Raw genomic sequence first — 17,621 nt, 5'->3', positions numbered from 1 at the left:
ACTAGCTGTGCAAAAAAAAGACAGCCTGGCGGCCGGCTGTTGCAGTGTTGCCCTCTCAGGCAACACTGAGTGACTGACTGAGCCTCACCGTCTTATATAAAGTTCAGACGGAACTTTGCACGTGTCATAGTGGAGCCCTCAGGATTCCAGAGCCAGCTTTCTGACATCATAATGGGGCCTCAGAGATAAAAGCCTGGGCCCAGGCAGTGTTGGTCAGTGCTGCTCAGCAGGCAGCACTGGACTGGACTGGATTACAGCTGATACAAGGTGTGAAGGAACAAGGGGTGGCTGTGGGCATGCACTTGCTGCCGCTGCCAGTGTTTATCTGCATGGCAGCAGGGCATTTGGGCGTTGCCAGGAAGGCGTTTTTATGTAGATTCCTCCTCTTTCAGCACTGCATTGTGGTGCAAGCAAAAGAAGCAAATCCTGTCTGGCTTCCTCTCCGGCCTTTATTCACCTCCCGTGTAGCTGTGAGTGTGTGAGCCTGCAGGGCCCCATGGAATTGCCTAGAAGTAGGCTGAATCGCTGCAAGGGCTGAACAGCAGTATCGGGCAGGCTCGGGCAACGCGCGGCCCGTTCGGGTTATCGCTTCTCGGCCTTTTGGCTAAGATCAAGTGTAGTATCTGTTCTTATCAGTTTAATATCTGATACGTCCCCTATCTGGGGACCATATATTAAATGGATTTTTAGAACAGGGAGATGGAAATAGAGCTTGCTCTGTCCACTCCACGCATTGACCTGGTATTGCAGTATTTCCAGGACCGGTGCACCCTTTCCTTATGTGTTGACTAAAAGCAGATTCCAAAAGTGTTTTTTGTCTTTGCTATTGTTTCTGTCTTTCTGAAGGGATCTCCCCTTTTAATCCCATTATTTCAACACCTGTTGGACAATGCATGAGTGATAATGAGCTCATTGATTAAATGCAATTAATGAATAGATTGCCACCTCTTGTTGTGTGTCGTCTGTGTTTCTGTGTTTCCGGCATTTCACATTGGAACACCTCATTCACCTTCCTTGTCTTCTCTCCGCCCTCCCTTTTAGGTAAGTTAAAGAGCTGCACCTGAGCCAGCCACTTGATTGATTGATTGATTGATTGATTGATTGATTGATTGATTGATTGATGCAGCACAACAGTCAAATAGTGGAGTGGAGTAGGGGAACAGCAAACAGCCAATAAAGCAGCCCGCCCGCTCGCCTGCCCGCCACAATGGACCTACCTGTGTACACTAGATGGATGTGATGGAATGTACTGTCGTCCCTACATTTCAAGAAGTAAGAATTGCAGTTGCAACAAAGCCTTGCTTGCCTACAAAGAGAGCACCATTTTGTTTTTGTTACTATGTTACCTAGAAGAATAACAAACTGTGCAAGGATGGAGGTTGTAGGAGCAAGGAGAAGTTGTCTGTAAAGTTGGTGGATGCCTATTTTCCATTTTGCAGTCCCTTGTCTCCCTCTTGTGGCCTCCTGGAGGCAACTAGCTGTGCAAAAAAAAGACAGCCTGGCGGCCGGCTGTTGCAGTGTTGCCCTCTCAGGCAACACTGAGTGACTGACTGAGCCTCACCGTCTTATATAAAGTTCAGACGGAACTTTGCACGTGTCATAGTGGAGCCCTCAGGATTCCAGAGCCAGCTTTCTGACATCATAATGGGGCCTCAGAGATAAAAGCCTGGGCCCAGGCAGTGTTGGTCAGTGCTGCTCAGCAGGCAGCACTGGACTGGACTGGATTACAGCTGATACAAGGTGTGAAGGAACAAGGGGTGGCTGTGGGCATGCACTTGCTGCCGCTGCCAGTGTTTATCTGCATGGCAGCAGGGCATTTGGGCGTTGCCAGGAAGGCGTTTTTATGTAGATTCCTCCTCTTTCAGCACTGCATTGTGGTGCAAGCAAAAGAAGCAAATCCTGTCTGGCTTCCTCTCCGGCCTTTATTCACCTCCCGTGTAGCTGTGAGTGTGTGAGCCTGCAGGGCCCCATGGAATTGCCTAGAAGTAGGCTGAATCGCTGCAAGGGCTGAACAGCAGTATCGGGCAGGCTCGGGCAACGCGCGGCCCGTTCGGGTTATCGCTTCTCGGCCTTTTGGCTAAGATCAAGTGTAGTATCTGTTCTTATCAGTTTAATATCTGATACGTCCCCTATCTGGGGACCATATATTAAATGGATTTTTAGAACAGGGAGATGGAAATAGAGCTTGCTCTGTCCACTCCACGCATTGACCTGGTATTGCAGTATTTCCAGGACCGGTGCACCCTTTCCTTATGTGTTGACTAAAAGCAGATTCCAAAAGTGTTTTTTGTCTTTGCTATTGTTTCTGTCTTTCTGAAGGGATCTCCCCTTTTAATCCCATTATTTCAACACCTGTTGGACAATGCATGAGTGATAATGAGCTCATTGATTAAATGCAATTAATGAATAGATTGCCACCTCTTGTTGTGTGTCGTCTGTGTTTCTGTGTTTCCGGCATTTCACATTGGAACACCTCATTCACCTTCCTTGTCTTCTCTCCGCCCTCCCTTTTAGGTAAGTTAAAGAGCTGCACCTGAGCCAGCCACTGATTGATTGATTGATTGATTGATTGATTGATTGATTGATTGATTGATTGATTGATTGATTGATTGATGCAGCACAACAGTCAAATAGTGGAGTGGAGTAGGGGAACAGCAAACAGCCAATAAAGCAGCCCGCCCGCTCGCCTGCCCGCCACAATGGACCTACCTGTGTACACTAGATGGATGTGATGGAATGTACTGTCGTCCCTACATTTCAAGAAGAAGTAAGAATTGCAGTTGCAACAAAGCCTTGCTTGCCTACAAAGAGAGCAGCAATTTGGATTTGTTACTATGTTACCTAGAAGAATAACAAACTGTGCAAGGATGGAGGTTGTAGGAGCAAGGAGAAGTTGTCTGTAAAGTTGGTGGATGCCTATTTTCCATTTTGCAGTCCCTTGTCTCCCTCTTGTGGCCTCCTGGAGGCAACTAGCTGTGCAAAAAAAAGACAGCCTGGCGGCCGGCTGTTGCAGTGTTGCCCTCTCAGGCAACACTGAGTGACTGACTGAGCCTCACCGTCTTATATAAAGTTCAGACGGAACTTTGCACGTGTCATAGTGGAGCCCTCAGGATTCCAGAGCCAGCTTTCTGACATCATAATGGGGCCTCAGAGATAAAAGCCTGGGCCCAGGCAGTGTTGGTCAGTGCTGCTCAGCAGGCAGCACTGGACTGGACTGGATTACAGCTGATACAAGGTGTGAAGGAACAAGGGGTGGCTGTGGGCATGCACTTGCTGCCGCTGCCAGTGTTTATCTGCATGGCAGCAGGGCATTTGGGCGTTGCCAGGAAGGCGTTTTTATGTAGATTCCTCCTCTTTCAGCACTGCATTGTGGTGCAAGCAAAAGAAGCAAATCCTGTCTGGCTTCCTCTCCGGCCTTTATTCACCTCCCGTGTAGCTGTGAGTGTGTGAGCCTGCAGGGCCCCATGGAATTGCCTAGAAGTAGGCTGAATCGCTGCAAGGGCTGAACAGCAGTATCGGGCAGGCTCGGGCAACGCGCGGCCCGTTCGGGTTATCGCTTCTCGGCCTTTTGGCTAAGATCAAGTGTAGTATCTGTTCTTATCAGTTTAATATCTGATACGTCCCCTATCTGGGGACCATATATTAAATGGATTTTTAGAACAGGGAGATGGAAATAGAGCTTGCTCTGTCCACTCCACGCATTGACCTGGTATTGCAGTATTTCCAGGACCGGTGCACCCTTTCCTTATGTGTTGACTAAAAGCAGATTCCAAAAGTGTTTTTTGTCTTTGCTATTGTTTCTGTCTTTCTGAAGGGATCTCCCCTTTTAATCCCATTATTTCAACACCTGTTGGACAATGCATGAGTGATAATGAGCTCATTGATTAAATGCAATTAATGAATAGATTGCCACCTCTTGTTGTGTGTCGTCTGTGTTTCTGTGTTTCCGGCATTTCACATTGGAACACCTCATTCACCTTCCTTGTCTTCTCTCCGCCCTCCCTTTTAGGTAAGTTAAAGAGCTGCACCTGAGCCAGCCACTTGATTGATTGATTGATTGATTGATTGATTGATTGATTGATTGATTGATTGATTGATTGATGCAGCACAACAGTCAAATAGTGGAGTGGAGTAGGGGAACAGCAAACAGCCAATAAAGCAGCCCGCCCGCTCGCCTGCCCGCCACAATGGACCTACCTGTGTACACTAGATGGATGTGATGGAATGTACTGTCGTCCCTACATTTCAAGAAGAAGTAAGAATTGCAGTTGCAACAAAGCCTTGCTTGCCTACAAAGAGAGCAGCAATTTGGATTTGTTACTATGTTACCTAGAAGAATAACAAACTGTGCAAGGATGGAGGTTGTAGGAGCAAGGAGAAGTTGTCTGTAAAGTTGGTGGATGCCTATTTTCCATTTTGCAGTCCCTTGTCTCCCTCTTGTGGCCTCCTGGAGGCAACTAGCTGTGCAAAAAAAAGACAGCCTGGCGGCCGGCTGTTGCAGTGTTGCCCTCTCAGGCAACACTGAGTGACTGACTGAGCCTCACCGTCTTATATAAAGTTCAGACGGAACTTTGCACGTGTCATAGTGGAGCCCTCAGGATTCCAGAGCCAGCTTTCTGACATCATAATGGGGCCTCAGAGATAAAAGCCTGGGCCCAGGCAGTGTTGGTCAGTGCTGCTCAGCAGGCAGCACTGGACTGGACTGGATTACAGCTGATACAAGGTGTGAAGGAACAAGGGGTGGCTGTGGGCATGCACTTGCTGCCGCTGCCAGTGTTTATCTGCATGGCAGCAGGGCATTTGGGCGTTGCCAGGAAGGCGTTTTTATGTAGATTCCTCCTCTTTCAGCACTGCATTGTGGTGCAAGCAAAAGAAGCAAATCCTGTCTGGCTTCCTCTCCGGCCTTTATTCACCTCCCATGTAGCTGTGAGTGTGTGAGCCTGCAGGGCCCCATGGAATTGCCTAGAAGTAGGCTGAATCGCTGCAAGGGCTGAACAGCAGTATCGGGCAGGCTCGGGCAACGCGCGGCCCGTTCGGGTTATCGCTTCTCGGCCTTTTGGCTAAGATCAAGTGTAGTATCTGTTCTTATCAGTTTAATATCTGATACGTCCCCTATCTGGGGACCATATATTAAATGGATTTTTAGAACAGGGAGATGGAAATAGAGCTTGCTCTGTCCACTCCACGCATTGACCTGGTATTGCAGTATTTCCAGGACCGGTGCACCCTTTCCTTATGTGTTGACTAAAAGCAGATTCCAAAAGTGTTTTTTGTCTTTGCTATTGTTTCTGTCTTTCTGAAGGGATCTCCCCTTTTAATCCCATTATTTCAACACCTGTTGGACAATGCATGAGTGATAATGAGCTCATTGATTAAATGCAATTAATGAATAGATTGCCACCTCTTGTTGTGTGTCGTCTGTGTTTCTGTGTTTCCGGCATTTCACATTGGAACACCTCATTCACCTTCCTTGTCTTCTCTCCGCCCTCCCTTTTAGGTAAGTTAAAGAGCTGCACCTGAGCCAGCCACTGATTGATTGATTGATTGATTGATTGATTGATTGATTGATTGATTGATGCAGCACAACAGTCAAATAGTGGAGTGGAGTAGGGGAACAGCAAACAGCCAATAAAGCAGCCCGCCCGCTCGCCTGCCCGCCACAATGGACCTACCTGTGTACACTAGATGGATGTGATGGAATGTACTGTCGTCCCTACATTTCAAGAAGAAGTAAGAATTGCAGTTGCAACAAAGCCTTGCTTGCCTACAAAGAGAGCAGCAATTTGGATTTGTTACTATGTTACCTAGAAGAATAACAAACTGTGCAAGGATGGAGGTTGTAGGAGCAAGGAGAAGTTGTCTGTAAAGTTGGTGGATGCCTATTTTCCATTTTGCAGTCCCTTGTCTCCCTCTTGTGGCCTCCTGGAGGCAACTAGCTGTGCAAAAAAAAGACAGCCTGGCGGCCGGCTGTTGCAGTGTTGCCCTCTCAGGCAACACTGAGTGACTGACTGAGCCTCACCGTCTTATATAAAGTTCAGACGGAACTTTGCACGTGTCATAGTGGAGCCCTCAGGATTCCAGAGCCAGCTTTCTGACATCATAATGGGGCCTCAGAGATAAAAGCCTGGGCCCAGGCAGTGTTGGTCAGTGCTGCTCAGCAGGCAGCACTGGACTGGACTGGATTACAGCTGATACAAGGTGTGAAGGAACAAGGGGTGGCTGTGGGCATGCACTTGCTGCCGCTGCCAGTGTTTATCTGCATGGCAGCAGGGCATTTGGGCGTTGCCAGGAAGGCGTTTTTATGTAGATTCCTCCTCTTTCAGCACTGCATTGTGGTGCAAGCAAAAGAAGCAAATCCTGTCTGGCTTCCTCTCCGGCCTTTATTCACCTCCCGTGTAGCTGTGAGTGTGTGAGCCTGCAGGGCCCCATGGAATTGCCTAGAAGTAGGCTGAATCGCTGCAAGGGCTGAACAGCAGTATCGGGCAGGCTCGGGCAACGCGCGGCCCGTTCGGGTTATCGCTTCTCGGCCTTTTGGCTAAGATCAAGTGTAGTATCTGTTCTTATCAGTTTAATATCTGATACGTCCCCTATCTGGGGACCATATATTAAATGTATTTTTAGAACAGGGAGATGGAAATAGAGCTTGCTCTGTCCACTCCACGCATTGACCTGGTATTGCAGTATTTCCAGGACCGGTGCACCCTTTCCTTATGTGTTGACTAAAAGCAGATTCCAAAAGTGTTTTTTGTCTTTGCTATTGTTTCTGTCTTTCTGAAGGGATCTCCCCTTTTAATCCCATTATTTCAACACCTGTTGGACAATGCATGAGTGATAATGAGCTCATTGATTAAATGCAATTAATGAATAGATTGCCACCTCTTGTTGTGTGTCGTCTGTGTTTCTGTGTTTCCGGCATTTCACATTGGAACACCTCATTCACCTTCCTTGTCTTCTCTCCGCCCTCCCTTTTAGGTAAGTTAAAGAGCTGCACCTGAGCCAGCCACTGATTGATTGATTGATTGATTGATTGATTGATTGATTGATGCAGCACAACAGTCAAATAGTGGAGTGGAGTAGGGGAACAGCAAACAGCCAATAAAGCAGCCCGCCCGCTCGCCTGCCCGCCACAATGGACCTACCTGTGTACACTAGATGGATGTGATGGAATGTACTGTCGTCCCTACATTTCAAGAAGAAGTAAGAATTGCAGTTGCAACAAAGCCTTGCTTGCCTACAAAGAGAGCAGCAATTTGGATTTGTTACTATGTTACCTAGAAGAATAACAAACTGTGCAAGGATGGAGGTTGTAGGAGCAAGGAGAAGTTGTCTGTAAAGTTGGTGGATGCCTATTTTCCATTTTGCAGTCCCTTGTCTCCCTCTTGTGGCCTCCTGGAGGCAACTAGCTGTGCAAAAAAAAGACAGCCTGGCGGCCGGCTGTTGCAGTGTTGCCCTCTCAGGCAACACTGAGTGACTGACTGAGCCTCACCGTCTTATATAAAGTTCAGACGGAACTTTGCACGTGTCATAGTGGAGCCCTCAGGATTCCAGAGCCAGCTTTCTGACATCATAATGGGGCCTCAGAGATAAAAGCCTGGGCCCAGGCAGTGTTGGTCAGTGCTGCTCAGCAGGCAGCACTGGACTGGACTGGATTACAGCTGATACAAGGTGTGAAGGAACAAGGGGTGGCTGTGGGCATGCACTTGCTGCCGCTGCCAGTGTTTATCTGCATGGCAGCAGGGCATTTGGGCGTTGCCAGGAAGGCGTTTTTATGTAGATTCCTCCTCTTTCAGCACTGCATTGTGGTGCAAGCAAAAGAAGCAAATCCTGTCTGGCTTCCTCTCCGGCCTTTATTCACCTCCCGTGTAGCTGTGAGTGTGTGAGCCTGCAGGGCCCCATGGAATTGCCTAGAAGTAGGCTGAATCGCTGCAAGGGCTGAACAGCAGTATCGGGCAGGCTCGGGCAACGCGCGGCCCGTTCGGGTTATCGCTTCTCGGCCTTTTGGCTAAGATCAAGTGTAGTATCTGTTCTTATCAGTTTAATATCTGATACGTCCCCTATCTGGGGACCATATATTAAATGGATTTTTAGAACAGGGAGATGGAAATAGAGCTTGCTCTGTCCACTCCACGCATTGACCTGGTATTGCAGTATTTCCAGGACCGGTGCACCCTTTCCTTATGTGTTGACTAAAAGCAGATTCCAAAAGTGTTTTTTGTCTTTGCTATTGTTTCTGTCTTTCTGAAGGGATCTCCCCTTTTAATCCCATTATTTCAACACCTGTTGGACAATGCATGAGTGATAATGAGCTCATTGATTAAATGCAATTAATGAATAGATTGCCACCTCTTGTTGTGTGTCGTCTGTGTTTCTGTGTTTCCGGCATTTCACATTGGAACACCTCATTCACCTTCCTTGTCTTCTCTCCGCCCTCCCTTTTAGGTAAGTTAAAGAGCTGCACCTGAGCCAGCCACTGATTGATTGATTGATTGATTGATTGATTGATTGATTGATGCAGCACAACAGTCAAATAGTGGAGTGGAGTAGGGGAACAGCAAACAGCCAATAAAGCAGCCCGCCCGCTCGCCTGCCCGCCACAATGGACCTACCTGTGTACACTAGATGGATGTGATGGAATGTACTGTCGTCCCTACATTTCAAGAAGAAGTAAGAATTGCAGTTGCAACAAAGCCTTGCTTGCCTACAAAGAGAGCAGCAATTTGGATTTGTTACTATGTTACCTAGAAGAATAACAAACTGTGCAAGGATGGAGGTTGTAGGAGCAAGGAGAAGTTGTCTGTAAAGTTGGTGGATGCCTATTTTCCATTTTGCAGTCCCTTGTCTCCCTCTTGTGGCCTCCTGGAGGCAACTAGCTGTGCAAAAAAAAGACAGACTGGCGGCCGGCTGTTGCAGTGTTGCCCTCTCAGGCAACACTGAGTGACTGACTGAGCCTCACCGTCTTATATAAAGTTCAGACGGAACTTTGCACGTGTCATAGTGGAGCCCTCAGGATTCCAGAGCCAGCTTTCTGACATCATAATGGGGCCTCAGAGATAAAAGCCTGGGCCCAGGCAGTGTTGGTCAGTGCTGCTCAGCAGGCAGCACTGGACTGGACTGGATTACAGCTGATACAAGGTGTGAAGGAACAAGGGGTGGCTGTGGGCATGCACTTGCTGCCGCTGCCAGTGTTTATCTGCATGGCAGCAGGGCATTTGGGCGTTGCCAGGAAGGCGTTTTTATGTAGATTCCTCCTCTTTCAGCACTGCATTGTGGTGCAAGCAAAAGAAGCAAATCCTGTCTGGCTTCCTCTCCGGCCTTTATTCACCTCCCGTGTAGCTGTGAGTGTGTGAGCCTGCAGGGCCCCATGGAATTGCCTAGAAGTAGGCTGAATCGCTGCAAGGGCTGAACAGCAGTATCGGGCAGGCTCGGGCAACGCGCGGCCCGTTCGGGTTATCGCTTCTCGGCCTTTTGGCTAAGATCAAGTGTAGTATCTGTTCTTATCAGTTTAATATCTGATACGTCCCCTATCTGGGGACCATATATTAAATGGATTTTTAGAACAGGGAGATGGAAATAGAGCTTGCTCTGTCCACTCCACGCATTGACCTGGTATTGCAGTATTTCCAGGACCGGTGCACCCTTTCCTTATGTGTTGACTAAAAGCAGATTCCAAAAGTGTTTTTTGTCTTTGCTATTGTTTCTGTCTTTCTGAAGGGATCTCCCCTTTTAATCCCATTATTTCAACACCTGTTGGACAATGCATGAGTGATAATGAGCTCATTGATTAAATGCAATTAATGAATAGATTGCCACCTCTTGTTGTGTGTCGTCTGTGTTTCTGTGTTTCCGGCATTTCACATTGGAACACCTCATTCACCTTCCTTGTCTTCTCTCCGCCCTCCCTTTTAGGTAAGTTAAAGAGCTGCACCTGAGCCAGCCACTGATTGATTGATTGATTGATTGATTGATTGATTGATTGATTGATTGATTGATTGATTGATTGATTGATGCAGCACAACAGTCAAATAGTGGAGTGGAGTAGGGGAACAGCAAACAGCCAATAAAGCAGCCCGCCCGCTCGCCTGCCCGCCACAATGGACCTACCTGTGTACACTAGATGGATGTGATGGAATGTACTGTCGTCCCTACATTTCAAGAAGAAGTAAGAATTGCAGTTGCAACAAAGCCTTGCTTGCCTACAAAGAGAGCAGCAATTTGGATTTGTTACTATGTTACCTAGAAGAATAACAAACTGTGCAAGGATGGAGGTTGTAGGAGCAAGGAGAAGTTGTCTGTAAAGTTGGTGGATGCCTATTTTCCATTTTGCAGTCCCTTGTCTCCCTCTTGTGGCCTCCTGGAGGCAACTAGCTGTGCAAAAAAAAGACAGCCTGGCGGCCGGCTGTTGCAGTGTTGCCCTCTCAGGCAACACTGAGTGACTGACTGAGCCTCACCGTCTTATATAAAGTTCAGACGGAACTTTGCACGTGTCATAGTGGAGCCCTCAGGATTCCAGAGCCAGCTTTCTGACATCATAATGGGGCCTCAGAGATAAAAGCCTGGGCCCAGGCAGTGTTGGTCAGTGCTGCTCAGCAGGCAGCACTGGACTGGACTGGATTACAGCTGATACAAGGTGTGAAGGAACAAGGGGTGGCTGTGGGCATGCACTTGCTGCCGCTGCCAGTGTTTATCTGCATGGCAGCAGGGCATTTGGGCGTTGCCAGGAAGGCGTTTTTATGTAGATTCCTCCTCTTTCAGCACTGCATTGTGGTGCAAGCAAAAGAAGCAAATCCTGTCTGGCTTCCTCTCCGGCCTTTATTCACCTCCCGTGTAGCTGTGAGTGTGTGAGCCTGCAGGGCCCCATGGAATTGCCTAGAAGTAGGCTGAATCGCTGCAAGGGCTGAACAGCAGTATCGGGCAGGCTCGGGCAACGCGCGGCCCGTTCGGGTTATCGCTTCTCGGCCTTTTGGCTAAGATCAAGTGTAGTATCTGTTCTTATCAGTTTAATATCTGATACGTCCCCTATCTGGGGACCATATATTAAATGGATTTTTAGAACAGGGAGATGGAAATAGAGCTTGCTCTGTCCACTCCACGCATTGACCTGGTATTGCAGTATTTCCAGGACCGGTGCACCCTTTCCTTATGTGTTGACTAAAAGCAGATTCCAAAAGTGTTTTTTGTCTTTGCTATTGTTTCTGTCTTTCTGAAGGGATCTCCCCTTTTAATCCCATTATTTCAACACCTGTTGGACAATGCATGAGTGATAATGAGCTCATTGATTAAATGCAATTAATGAATAGATTGCCACCTCTTGTTGTGTGTCGTCTGTGTTTCTGTGTTTCCGGCATTTCACATTGGAACACCTCATTCACCTTCCTTGTCTTCTCTCCGCCCTCCCTTTTAGGTAAGTTAAAGAGCTGCACCTGAGCCAGCCACTGATTGATTGATTGATTGATTGATTGATTGATTGATTGATTGATTGATTGATTGATTGATGCAGCACAACAGTCAAATAGTGGAGTGGAGTAGGGGAACAGCAAACAGCCAATAAAGCAGCCCGCCCGCTCGCCTGCCCGCCACAATGGACCTACCTGTGTACACTAGATGGATGTGATGGAATGTACTGTCGTCCCTACATTTCAAGAAGAAGTAAGAATTGCAGTTGCAACAAAGCCTTGCTTGCCTACAAAGAGAGCAGCAATTTGGATTTGTTACTATGTTACCTAGAAGAATAACAAACTGTGCAAGGATGGAGGTTGTAGGAGCAAGGAGAAGTTGTCTGTAAAGTTGGTGGATGCCTATTTTCCATTTTGCAGTCCCTTGTCTCCCTCTTGTGGCCTCCTGGAGGCAACTAGCTGTGCAAAAAAAAGACAGCCTGGCGGCCGGCTGTTGCAGTGTTGCCCTCTCAGGCAACACTGAGTGACTGACTGAGCCTCACCGTCTTATATAAAGTTCAGACGGAACTTTGCACGTGTCATAGTGGAACCCTCAGGATTCCAGAGCCAGCTTTCTGACATCATAATGGGGCCTCAGAGATAAAAGCCTGGGCCCAGGCAGTGTTGGTCAGTGCTGCTCAGCAGGCAGCACTGGACTGGACTGGATTACAGCTGATACAAGGTGTGAAGGAACAAGGGGTGGCTGTGGGCATGCACTTGCTGCCGCTGCCAGTGTTTATCTGCATGGCAGCAGGGCATTTGGGCGTTGCCAGGAAGGCGTTTTTATGTAGATTCCTCCTCTTTCAGCACTGCATTGTGGTGCAAGCAAAAGAAGCAAATCCTGTCTGGCTTCCTCTCCGGCCTTTATTCACCTCCCGTGTAGCTGTGAGTGTGTGAGCCTGCAGGGCCCCATGGAATTGCCTAGAAGTAGGCTGAATCGCTGCAAGGGCTGAACAGCAGTATCGGGCAGGCTCGGGCAACGCGCGGCCCGTTCGGGTTATCGCTTCTCGGCCTTTTGGCTAAGATCAAGTGTAGTATCTGTTCTTATCAGTTTAATATCTGATACGTCCCCTATCTGGGGACCATATATTAAATGGATTTTTAGAACAGGGAGATGGAAATAGAGCTTGCTCTGTCCACTCCACGCATTGACCTGGTATTGCAGTATTTCCAGGACCGGTGCACCCTTTCCTTATGTGTTGACTAAAAGCAGATTCCAAAAGTGTTTTTTGTCTTTGCTATTGTTTCTGTCTTTCTGAAGGGATCTCCCCTTTTAATCCCATTATTTCAACACCTGTTGGACAATGCATGAGTGATAATGAGCTCATTGATTAAATGCAATTAATGAATAGATTGCCACCTCTTGTTGTGTGTCGTCTGTGTTTCTGTGTTTCCGGCATTTCACATTGGAACACCTCATTCACCTTCCTTGTCTTCTCTCCGCCCTCCCTTTTAGGTAAGTTAAAGAGCTGCACCTGAGCCAGCCACTGATTGATTGATTGATTGATTGATTGATTGATTGATTGATTGATTGATTGATTGATGCAGCACAACAGTCAAATAGTGGAGTGGAGTAGGGGAACAGCAAACAGCCAATAAAGCAGCCCGCCCGCTCGCCTGCCCGCCACAATGGACCTACCTGTGTACACTAGATGGATGTGATGGAATGTACTGTCGTCCCTACATTTCAAGAAGAAGTAAGAATTGCAGTTGCAACAAAGCCTTGCTTGCCTACAAAGAGAGCAGCAATTTGGATTTGTTACTATGTTACCTAGAAGAATAACAAACTGTGCAAGGATGGAGGTTGTAGGAGCAAGGAGAAGTTGTCTGTAAAGTTGGTGGATGCCTATTTTCCATTTTGCAGTCCCTTGTCTCCCTCTTGTGGCCTCCTGGAGGCAACTAGCTGTGCAAAAAAAAGACAGCCTGGTGGCCGGCTGTTGCAGTGTTGCCCTCTCAGGCAACACTGAGTGACTGACTGAGCCTCACCGTCTTATATAAAGTTCAGACGGAACTTTGCACGTGTCATAGTGGAGCCCTCAGGATTCCAGAGCCAGCTTTCTGACATCATAATGGGGCCTCAGAGATAAAAGCCTGGGCCCAGGCAGTGTTGGTCAGTGCTGCTCAGCAGGCAGCACTGGACTGGACTGGATTACAGCTGATACAAGGTGTGAAGGAACAAGGGGTGGCTGTGGGCATGCACTTGCTGCCGCTGCCAGTGTTTATCTGCATGGCAGCAGGGCATTTGGGCGTTGCCAGGAAGGCGTTTTTATGTAGATTCCTCCTCTTTCAGCACTGCATTGTGGTGCAAGCAAAAGAAGCAAATCCTGTCTGGCTTCCTCTCCGGCCTTTATTCACCTCCCGTGTAGCTGTGAGTGTGTGAGCCTGCAGGGCCCCATGGAATTGCCTAGAAGTAGGCTGAATCGCTGCAAGGGCTGAACAGCAGTATCGGGCAGGCTCGGGCAACGCGCGGCCCGTTCGGGTTATCGCTTCTCGGCCTTTTGGCTAAGATCAAGTGTAGTATCTGTTCTTATCAGTTTAATATCTGATACGTCCCCTATCTGGGGACCATATATTAAATGTATTTTTAGAACAGGGAGATGGAAATAGAGCTTGCTCTGTCCACTCCACGCATTGACCTGGTATTGCAGTATTTCCAGGACCGGTGCACCCTTTCCTTATGTGTTGACTAAAAGCAGATTCCAAAAGTGTTTTTTGTCTTTGCTATTGTTTCTGTCTTTCTGAAGGGATCTCCCCTTTTAATCCCATTATTTCAACACCTGTTGGACAATGCATGAGTGATAATGAGCTCATTGATTAAATGCAATTAATGAATAGATTGCCACCTCTTGTTGTGTGTCGTCTGTGTTTCTGTGTTTCCGGCATTTCACATTGGAACACCTCATTCACCTTCCTTGTCTTCTCTCCGCCCTCCCTTTTAGGTAAGTTAAAGAGCTGCACCTGAGCCAGCCACTGATTGATTGATTGATTGATTGATTGATTGATTGATTGATTGATTGATTGATTGATGCAGCACAACAGTCAAATAGTGGAGTGGAGTAGGGGAACAGCAAACAGCCAATAAAGCAGCCCGCCCGCTCGCCTGCCCGCCACAATGGACCTACCTGTGTACACTAGATGGATGTGATGGAATGTACTGTCGTCCCTACATTTCAAGAAGAAGTAAGAATTGCAGTTGCAACAAAGCCTTGCTTGCCTACAAAGAGAGCAGCAATTTGGATTTGTTACTATGTTACCTAGAAGAATAACAAACTGTGCAAGGATGGAGGTTGTAGGAGCAAGGAGAAGTTGTCTGTAAAGTTGGTGGATGCCTATTTTCCATTTTGCAGTCCCTTGTCTCCCTCTTGTGGCCTCCTGGAGGCAACTAGCTGTGCAAAAAAAAGACAGCCTGGCGGCCGGCTGTTGCAGTGTTGCCCTCTCAGGCAACACTGAGTGACTGACTGAGCCTCACCGTCTTATATAAAGTTCAGACGGAACTTTGCACGTGTCATAGTGGAACCCTCAGGATTCCAGAGCCAGCTTTCTGACATCATAATGGGGCCTCAGAGATAAAAGCCTGGGCCCAGGCAGTGTTGGTCAGTGCTGCTCAGCAGGCAGCACTGGACTGGACTGGATTACAGCTGATACAAGGTGTGAAGGAACAAGGGGTGGCTGTGGGCATGCACTTGCTGCCGCTGCCAGTGTTTATCTGCATGGCAGCAGGGCATTTGGGCGTTGCCAGGAAGGCGTTTTTATGTAGATTCCTCCTCTTTCAGCACTGCATTGTGGTGCAAGCAAAAGAAGCAAATCCTGTCTGGCTTCCTCTCCGGCCTTTATTCACCTCCCGTGTAGCTGTGAGTGTGTGAGCCTGCAGGGCCCCATGGAATTGCCTAGAAGTAGGCTGAATCGCTGCAAGGGCTGAACAGCAGTATCGGGCAGGCTCGGGCAACGCGCGGCCCGTTCGGGTTATCGCTTCTCGGCCTTTTGGCTAAGATCAAGTGTAGTATCTGTTCTTATCAGTTTAATATCTGATACGTCCCCTATCTGGGGACCATATATTAAATGGATTTTTAGAACAGGGAGATGGAAATAGAGCTTGCTCTGTCCACTCCACGCATTGACCTGGTATTGCAGTATTTCCAGGACCGGTGCACCCTTTCCTTATGTGTTGACTAAAAGCAGATTCCAAAAGTGTTTTTTGTCTTTGCTATTGTTTCTGTCTTTCTGAAGGGAGATCCCCTTTTAATCCCATTATTTCAACACCTGTTGGACAATGCATGAGTGATAATGAGCTCATTGATTAAATGCAATTAATGAATAGATTGCCACCTCTTGTTGTGTGTCGTCTGTGTTTCTGTGTTTCCGGCATTTCACATTGGAACACCTCATTCACCTTCCTTGTCTTCTCTCCGCCCTCCCTTTTAGGTAAGTTAAAGAGCTGCACCTGAGCCAGCCACTGATTGATTGATTGATTGATTGATTGATTGATTGATTGATTGATGCAGCACAACAGTCAAATAGTGGAGTGGAGTAGGGGAACAGCAAACAGCCAATAAAGCAGCCCGCCCGCTCGCCTGCCCGCCACAATGGACCTACCTGTGTACACTAGATGGATGTGATGGAATGTACTGTCGTCCCTACATTTCAAGAAGAAGTAAGAATTGCAGTTGCAACAAAGCCTTGCTTGCCTACAAAGAGAGCAGCAATTTGGATTTGTTACTATGTTACCTAGAAGAATAACAAACTGTGCAAGGATGGAGGTTGTAGGAGCAAGGAGAAGTTGTCTGTAAAGTTGGTGGATGCCTATTTTCCATTTTGCAGTCCCTTGTCTCCCTCTTGTGGCCTCCTGGAGGCAACTAGCTGTGCAAAAAAAAGACAGCCTGGCGGCCGGCTGTTGCAGTGTTGCCCTCTCAGGCAACACTGAGTGACTGACTGAGCCTCACCGTCTTATATAAAGTTCAGACGGAACTTTGCACGTGTCATAGTGGAGCCCTCAGGATTCCAGAGCCAGCTTTCTGACATCATAATGGGGCCTCAGAGATAAAAGCCTGGGCCCAGGCAGTGTTGGTCAGTGCTGCTCAGCAGGCAGCACTGGACTGGACTGGATTACAGCTGATACAAGGTGTGAAGGAACAAGGGGTGGCTGTGGGCATGCACTTGCTGCCGCTGCCAGTGTTTATCTGCATGGCAGCAGGGCATTTGGGCGTTGCCAGGAAGGCGTTTTTATGTAGATTCCTCCTCTTTCAGCACTGCATTGTGGTGCAAGCAAAAGAAGCAAATCCTGTCTGGCTTCCTCTCCGGCCTTTATTCACCTCCCGTGTAGCTGTGAGTGTGTGAGCCTGCAGGGCCCCATGGAATTGCCTAGAAGTAGGCTGAATCGCTGCAAGGGCTGAACAGCAGTATCGGGCAGGCTCGGGCAACGCGCGGCCCGTTCGGGTTATCGCTTCTCGGCCTTTTGGCTAAGATCAAGTGTAGTATCTGTTCTTATCAGTTTAATATCTGATACGTCCCCTATCTGGGGACCATATATTAAATGGATTTTTAGAACAGGGAGATGGAAATAGAGCTTGCTCTGTCCACTCCACGCATTGACCTGGTATTGCAGTATTTCCAGGACCGGTGCACCCTTTCCTTATGTGTTGACTAAAAGCAGATTCCAAAAGTGTTTTTTGTCTTTGCTATTGTTTCTGTCTTTCTGAAGGGATCTCCCCTTTTAATCCCATTATTTCAACACCTGTTGGACAATGCATGAGTGATAATGAGCTCATTGATTAAATGCAATTAATGAATAGATTGCCACCTCTTGTTGTGTGTCGTCTGTGTTTCTGTGTTTCCGGCATTTCACATTGGAACACCTCATTCACCTTCCTTGTCTTCTCTCCGCCCTCCCTTTTAGGTAAGTTAAAGAGCTGCACCTGAGCCAGCCACTGATTGATTGATTGATTGATTGATTGATTGATTGATTGATTGATTGATTGATTGATTGATTGATGCAGCACAACAGTCAAATAGTGGAGTGGAGTAGGGGAACAGCAAACAGCCAATAAAGCAGCCCGCCCGCTCGCCTGCCCGCCACAATGGACCTACCTGTGTACACTAGATGGATGTGATGGAATGTACTGTCGTCCCTACATTTCAAGAAGAAGTAAGAATTGCAGTTGCAACAAAGCCTTGCTTGCCTACAAAGAGAGC

At 47.7% G+C, this 17,621-nt stretch overlaps 12 non-coding genes across 12 annotated transcripts; all 12 read left to right on the top strand.

The window, feature by feature from the left end:
- The first annotated feature begins 584 nt into the window (after positions 1–584).
- LOC142722368 (U2 spliceosomal RNA) lies at positions 585–775 on the top strand. The gene has a single exon (XR_012874678.1). It is a non-coding gene; the product is annotated as a U2 spliceosomal RNA (small nuclear RNA).
- Positions 776–2,057: 1,282 nt separating this feature from the next.
- Positions 2,058–2,248, top strand: LOC142722367 (U2 spliceosomal RNA). The gene has a single exon (XR_012874677.1). It is a non-coding gene; the product is annotated as a U2 spliceosomal RNA (small nuclear RNA).
- Positions 2,249–3,552: 1,304 nt separating this feature from the next.
- LOC142722365 (U2 spliceosomal RNA) lies at positions 3,553–3,743 on the top strand. Its single transcript, XR_012874676.1, has one exon. It is a non-coding gene; the product is annotated as a U2 spliceosomal RNA (small nuclear RNA).
- A 1,297-nt stretch (positions 3,744–5,040) lies between these two features.
- On the top strand, positions 5,041–5,231 carry LOC142722363 (U2 spliceosomal RNA). Its single transcript, XR_012874674.1, has one exon. It is a non-coding gene; the product is annotated as a U2 spliceosomal RNA (small nuclear RNA).
- Positions 5,232–6,515: 1,284 nt separating this feature from the next.
- On the top strand, positions 6,516–6,706 carry LOC142722340 (U2 spliceosomal RNA). Its single transcript, XR_012874652.1, has one exon. It is a non-coding gene; the product is annotated as a U2 spliceosomal RNA (small nuclear RNA).
- Positions 6,707–7,982: 1,276 nt separating this feature from the next.
- LOC142722362 (U2 spliceosomal RNA) lies at positions 7,983–8,173 on the top strand. The gene has a single exon (XR_012874673.1). It is a non-coding gene; the product is annotated as a U2 spliceosomal RNA (small nuclear RNA).
- A 1,276-nt stretch (positions 8,174–9,449) lies between these two features.
- LOC142722361 (U2 spliceosomal RNA) lies at positions 9,450–9,640 on the top strand. Its single transcript, XR_012874672.1, has one exon. It is a non-coding gene; the product is annotated as a U2 spliceosomal RNA (small nuclear RNA).
- Positions 9,641–10,944: 1,304 nt separating this feature from the next.
- On the top strand, positions 10,945–11,135 carry LOC142722360 (U2 spliceosomal RNA). The gene has a single exon (XR_012874671.1). It is a non-coding gene; the product is annotated as a U2 spliceosomal RNA (small nuclear RNA).
- Positions 11,136–12,431: 1,296 nt separating this feature from the next.
- Positions 12,432–12,622, top strand: LOC142722359 (U2 spliceosomal RNA). The gene has a single exon (XR_012874670.1). It is a non-coding gene; the product is annotated as a U2 spliceosomal RNA (small nuclear RNA).
- A 1,292-nt stretch (positions 12,623–13,914) lies between these two features.
- On the top strand, positions 13,915–14,105 carry LOC142722283 (U2 spliceosomal RNA). The gene has a single exon (XR_012874599.1). It is a non-coding gene; the product is annotated as a U2 spliceosomal RNA (small nuclear RNA).
- A 1,292-nt stretch (positions 14,106–15,397) lies between these two features.
- On the top strand, positions 15,398–15,588 carry LOC142722358 (U2 spliceosomal RNA). Its single transcript, XR_012874669.1, has one exon. It is a non-coding gene; the product is annotated as a U2 spliceosomal RNA (small nuclear RNA).
- Positions 15,589–16,868: 1,280 nt separating this feature from the next.
- LOC142722357 (U2 spliceosomal RNA) lies at positions 16,869–17,059 on the top strand. The gene has a single exon (XR_012874668.1). It is a non-coding gene; the product is annotated as a U2 spliceosomal RNA (small nuclear RNA).
- Positions 17,060–17,621: the final 562 nt, after the last annotated feature.

The sequence above is a fragment of the Rhinoderma darwinii genome, unplaced genomic scaffold, assembly GCF_050947455.1.
Source record: "Rhinoderma darwinii isolate aRhiDar2 unplaced genomic scaffold, aRhiDar2.hap1 Scaffold_533, whole genome shotgun sequence".
Classification (NCBI taxonomy): domain Eukaryota; kingdom Metazoa; phylum Chordata; class Amphibia; order Anura; family Rhinodermatidae; genus Rhinoderma; species Rhinoderma darwinii.
This window is presented reverse-complemented; position numbering and strand designations above follow the sequence as displayed.